General features: G+C 39.9%; 1 pseudogene; it reads right to left on the bottom strand.

The window, feature by feature from the left end:
• Positions 1-5,174: 5,174 nt before the first annotated feature.
• Positions 5,175-6,235, bottom strand: LOC148003559 (reticulocalbin-1 pseudogene; annotated as a pseudogene).
• Positions 6,236-6,451: the final 216 nt, after the last annotated feature.

Here is a 6,451-nt window from a genome sequence, read left to right as displayed (position 1 = left end):
AAGTAAATTAACCTGTAAGCTATCACCGAAGAAACACATCATGATTGTGGAATGGCACCCCAGTATTTTGTATTTCCTAAGTTATTTTTATTTTAAACTTTTTTATTGGATTTTTTTGGGTACATTTCATCTTTTTTAAATCCTTAAAGGTATCTTTTATTCCTCTCGTACCATTTACAAGGTGGAATTTCACCTGTAATTGTTAGTCTAGATAGTTTAGTCAATGGCTTAGATATCATCTTGGCCTAGTTTCCTTGGCATAAGCTGAGTTAGAAGCAGACTCAAAGGTTCAGGACTCAACAAATAATGAATTCCACTACATCTGGATACCTAGACTCACAGCCAGGAAGGGACTGTATTTCCATTCACTATTTAAAAAAAAGATGCAGTTCATTAACATGTAAAAAATTTCTCAAGTATAGTAAAGTGTTTACCATGGTCATACAGTTTTTCAAATACCTGGCATTCATCTTTTTCCAAAACCTAAAATATCTTTCTTATTCACATTTTTTGATTATTTTTTGGTACTAGTATCATTTTTTTAAATTTCAGTTTTTTTAATAGATATATATGTTTTATTCAAACGTTATTCCCTTTCCCAGCTTTTGGTACATAAGCCCCCCTGCCGTGCCCTTTCCCATATGTATGCTCCCCAATCCATGCCACTTAGAAACCCCTTCCCGGACATTTCCCTGCACTCAGGGTCCAACCTTGTTAAGAACAAGGGCTTCCCCTTCCACAGGTGCCCCAGCAAGGCTATTCTCTCCTACATATGCAGTTGGACCCCTGGGTCAGTCCATGTATAGTCTTTTGCTAGTGGTTTATTTGGTTGGCATTGCTGTTCTTATGGGGTTGCAAGCCCTTCAGCTCTTTGAATCCTTCCTCTAATTCCCATAAAGGGTGTCCTGTTCTCAGTTCAGCAGTTTACTGCCAGCACTGACCTCTTTATTTGACATGCCCTGTATGTGTCTCTCAGGGGAGATGTATATCCGGTCCCTTTCAGTAAGCACTTTTTAGCTTCATCAGTCTTACCTAGTTTTGGTGACTGTATATATATGGGCCACATGTGGGGCAGACTCTGAATGGCTGTTCCTTCAGTCTCTGCTTTAGATTTGGCCTCCATATCCCCTCCTATGGATATTTTTGTTCCCCATTTTAAGAAGGAGTAGGAGCATCTGCACTTTGGTCATCCTTCTTCTTGAGTTTCCTGAGATCTGTTGATTGCATCTTGGGTAATTTGAGGTTTTGGTCAATATCCACTTATCAATGAGTGCATACTGTCAATGAGGGGTGCTGAGTACCTGGAAGAGAATGGGGGACAAGAGACGCGAAGAAGGACGCCAAGACAAGAGTCTTATCAAGGTGACAATTTTATTTTTCCCCAAGGCTGAATTTGTACCATAAAAAGGGTAACAGAGAGAGGAGAGAAGTAAGAAAATTTACCCACGCCAAGGACAAAATATTCGTGTGGTCAGGGAATTGGCTGATGTTGACAGGTTGTCAGAAAACTCACAGGTTTGTAATATCTATTAGTCAACAGGATGTTGGTTTTTCAGAAAGGTTACAGGTCATCACATTGGGTATCTTAACGTCACACGTTATCATATGATTATTCATCTTGACCACCACATTTGTATTAGTCTTCTGCAGCTGGCTGGGGTTTTTCCATGAACCCAGTCATACTTAATGCTAACCATAATAATAACATCAATAATGGAGGGCTTCAAGGCCATCGCTCCCAAGAGCATATCAAGTGTGCTTTTCTGTGATTGGATTACCTCACTGTGGATGATATTTTCTAGTTCTTTCCATTTGCCTATGAATTGAACGTAGTCATTGTTTTTGATAGCTGAGTGGTACTCCATTGTGTAGATGTACCACATTTTTCGAATAAATTCCTCTGTTGAAGGACATCTGGGTTCATTCCAGCTTCTGGCTATTATGAATAAGGCTGCTATGAACATAGTGGATCATATGTGTTGTTGTATGTTGGAGCATCTTTTGAGTATATGCCCAGGACAGGTATAGCTGTGTGCTCAGGTAGGGCAATGTCCAATTTTCCAGGAACGTTCAGACTGATTTCCAGAGTTCTTGTACCAGTTTGCAATCCCAGCGACAATGGACGAGTGTTCCTCTTTCTCCACATCCTCGCCAGCGTCTGCTGTCACCTGAGTTTTTGATCTTAGACATCCTGACTGTTGTGAGGTGGATTCTTAGGGTTGTTTTGATTTGCATTTCCCTGATGACTAAGGATATTGAGCATTTCTTTAGGTGCTTTTCAGCTATTCTATATTCCTCAGCTGAGAATGTTTTCTTTAGCTCCGAACCCCATTTATTAACAGGGGTGTTTGGCTCTCTGTACTCTAACTTCTTCTGTTTTGTGTATACTTTGGATATTAGCCCTCCATCCGATGCAGGATTGGTAAAGATTTTTTCCCAATCTCTGGGTTGCCTTTTTGTCCTAATGACACTGTCCTTTGCCTTACAGAAGCTTTTCAGTTTTATGAGGTCCCATTTGTCGATTCTTGATCCTAAAGCATAAGCCATTGGTATTTTGTTCAGGAAATTTTCCTTAGTGCTCATGTCTTCTAGACTCTTCCCTACTTCTTATCCATTACTTTTAGTGTATCTGGTTTGATGTGGAGGTCCTTGATCCACTTGGACTTAAGCTTTGTACAGGGTAATAAGAATGGGTCAACTTGCATTCTTCTACATGTTGACCTCCAGTTGAATCAGCACCATTTGTTAAAAATACTATCTTTCTTCCATTGGATGTTTTACCTCCTTTGTCAAAGATCAAATGACCATAGGTGTGTGGGTTCTTTTCTGTGTCTTCAATTATGTTCCACTGAGCTGCCTGTCTGTATGCCAATACCATACAAACTATTGCTCTGTAATACTGCTTGAGGTAAGAGATGGTGATTCCCCCAGAAGGTCTTTTATTGTTGAGTATAGTTTTGCTATCCTGGGTTTTATGTTAACCAAATGACGGCAAATTGCACTTTCTACCTTTATAAAGAATTATGTAGGAATATTGTTGGTGATGGCATTGAATCTGTAGATTGCCTTTGACAAAATGGTCATTTTTTACCATATTCATCCTGCCAATCTATGAGCATGGGAGATCTTTCAATCTTCTGAGACCTTCTTCAATTTCTTCAGAGATTTGAAGTTTTTGTCATACAGATTTTTTACTTGCTTGGTTCAAGTAACAGCAAGTTATTTTTTATTATTTGGGACTATTGTGAAGGGTGTCATTTCCCTAATTTCTTTCTCAGCCTGTTTACCCTTTGAGTAGAGGAAGACTACTGAATTGTTTGGGTTAATTTTATACTCGGACAGTTTGCTGAAGTTGTTGATCAGGTTAAGTAGTTCTCTGGTAGAATTTTGGTGTTGCTTAAGTAGACTATCATATCATCTTCAAATATTAGTGTTTTGACTTCATCCCTTCTAATTTTTTCCCTTTGACCTACTTTCATTGTTTGATTGCTATGGCTAGGACGTTAAGTACCATATTGTACTTAAGTAGGGAAAGAGTGGGCAGCCTTGTCTAGTCCCTGATTTTAGTGGGATTCCTTCAATACTCTAAGTTTAGTTTGATGTTAGGTACAGGTTTGATGTATTTTGCATTTTCCTATATTTAGATTCAGGCCTTCAATTCCTGATCTTTCCAGGACTTTATTAATGAAAGGGTAATGAATTTTGTCAAATGATTTCTCAGCATCTAATGAAATGATCATGTGGTTTTGACTTTGTTTATATGATGAATTTCGTTGATGGACTTCCGTATATTAAACCATCCCTGCATCCTTGCCATGAGGCCTACTTGACCATGATGGATGATTGTTTGGATGTGTTCTTGGATTCAGTTTGCAAGAATTTTATTGAGCATTTTTGATCAATATTCATAAATCAAATAGGTCTGAATTTCTCTATCTTTGTTGTATCCTTGTGTGGTTTAGGTATAAGAGTAATTGTGGCTTCATAGAAGGAGTTTGGTAGTGCTCTGTCTGTTTCCATTTTGCGGAATAGTTTGGACAGTATTGGTATGAAGTCTTCTATGAAGGTCTGATAGAATTCTGCACTAAATCCATCTGGTCCTGGGCTCTTTTTGGATGGGAGATGTTTAATAGCAGTTTCTATGTCTTTATGAGTTATGGGGTTGTTTCGATGGTTTATTTGTTCCTGATTTAACTGTGGTACCTGGTATCTGTATAGAAAATTGTCCATTTCCTCCACATTTTCCAGTTTTGTTGAATATATGTTTTTGTAGTAGGATCTGATGATCTTTTTAATTTCTTCAGATTTTGTTGTTATGTCTCCCTTTTATTTCTGATTTTATTAATTTGGATACACTCTCTGTGACCTCTGGTTAATATGGCTAAGCGTTTATGTATCTTGTTGATTTTCTCAAAGAACCAGCTCCTGGGTTTGCTGATTCTTTTGATACTCGGTTTTGTTTCTTCTTATTTGATTTCAGCCCTGTGTTTCATTATTTCCTGCCTTCTACCTCCCTAGGGTTTATTTAATTTTTTCTAGAGCTTTTAGGTGTGCTGTCAAGCTGCTGACATATGCTCTCTCTTGTTTCTTTTTGCAGGCATACAGAGCTATGAGTTTTCCTCTTAGCGCTGCTTTTATTGTGTCCCATAAGTTTGGGTATGTTGTATCTTCATTTTCATTAAATTCTAAGAAGTCTTTAATTTCTTTCTTATGTCTGCCATGACCAAGTTGTCATTGACTTCAACTTCCATGTATATGTGGGCTTTTTGTCCTATTTGTTGTTATTGATCAGCAGCCTTAGTCCGTGGTTTTTTGATACGAGGCATGGGATTATTTCTACCTTCCTGTATCTGTTGAGGCCGGTTTTGTGACCGATTATATGGTCAATTTTGGAGAAGGTACAATGGGATGCTGAGAAGAAGGTATATCCTTTGGTTTTAGGGTGGAGTGTTCTATAAATATATGTTAAATCCATTTGTTTCATAACCTGTTAGTCTTTCTGTGTCTCTGTTTAATTTCTATTTCCCTGATCTGTCCATTGATGAAAGTGGCGTGTTTAAATCTCCTACTATTATTGTTTGTGGTGAAATGCATGATTTTTTGAGCTTTAGAAAGGTTTCTTATTGTTTAGAGACACAACTGCTATATACTTGACAAATATAGCAATCGGCCAGAATAGAAAGCATGTGACTGTTGGCCACATGAGGATGAGTTTCTTTCAAAGATCATCATGATTTTTGGTAAGATCTTCCTTGTAATTGGTGGCATGGCTTCTCACAAACATGGTCCAGTTGTCTAGAATCTCCTCCTTGGTCAGCATCTCATCCTTGTTTTTATCTGACTCATACACCAGATGCTGGGCCTCAGCCTGTGCATGGTCATAGTCCTGAGGGAGGATCCAATGGTGAATCTCATCCTAATCCAGTTTCCCATCCTTGTTCAGATCTGGGAAATCATTGAACTGCTCCCCAGACAAAACCCAGTAGGTCTCAGGGCAATTGTCCTCGTGAGAAAAAGATGTCCACAATGTACTCATACTCGTCCACAAAACCATCCCCGTTCTTGTCGATATTCTCCAGTGTTTCCAGAACTACAATCTCCTTCATATGTTCTAAATCCTCTTAGTGCAGAAAAGCAATGAACCCGTCCTGAGTAGCTGTCAGGTCACCGTCAAGGCCTTAAACCTCCTCTCATCTCGTGGAGGCAACTTTTTAAAGTTGTGATGATCAGAGCTATCTTGGAATTCAGCAAGGTTTCCCAGGTAGTAGCCATATGTAGCCTGCTTGTATTCTTCCCAGGAGATTTTTCATCTATGTCCCTATCATAATCCTTCCAGAGTTTAGCCACATTTTGGTTGATGTATCTTTTCTGTACCTGTTTGATCCAAACTTTCAGATCCTCAGTAGTAACAAGGCTGCCTTCATCACTGTCAATTGGATCAACAATTTTCCCCAGCCTCTCCTGCTCTCGTCCAGGATTAGCTATCAAAGGTCTTGGAGTCCTCTTTGCCCAGGAAGACCTCATGATCGTACAGGAAGCTGTGATTATTCTCTGGTGGCCACCCGCCCTGCTCTGAATCGGGACAAACCATGTGCTCCTTGCTCATCATGCTCTTGGCATGAACGCCAGGACCAGTGCCAGCAGCAGCCCATGGAGAGTCCCAGGCTGACACCATGCACCACAGTCGCGATCAAAGGGAGGCAGCAGGGAAGTAGGGGCTCAGAGCAGCTTAACCGCTGTCCCTTCCCCAGAGAGGGCTTTTGTTACATTTCGAATGTTATCCATTTTCCTGGTTTCCACAAAACCCCTTATAAAACCCCCTCCCCCTTCTACTGTGAGGGTGTTACCACACCCACCCAAACACCCAGGCCTATCTGCCTCCCTGTTCTGGTTTCCTCTACACTGGGGCATCAAGCCTTGACAAGACCAAGGGCTTCTCCTCCCATTTGTG

Source organism: Rattus norvegicus, chromosome 9 (genome assembly GCF_021556685.1).
Source record: "Rattus norvegicus strain SHRSP/BbbUtx chromosome 9, alternate assembly SHRSP_T2T, whole genome shotgun sequence".
Taxonomy (NCBI): Eukaryota; Metazoa; Chordata; class Mammalia; order Rodentia; family Muridae; genus Rattus; species Rattus norvegicus.
The sequence above is the reverse complement of the archived record's forward strand: the minus strand, read 5'-3'. Positions and strand labels throughout refer to the sequence as shown.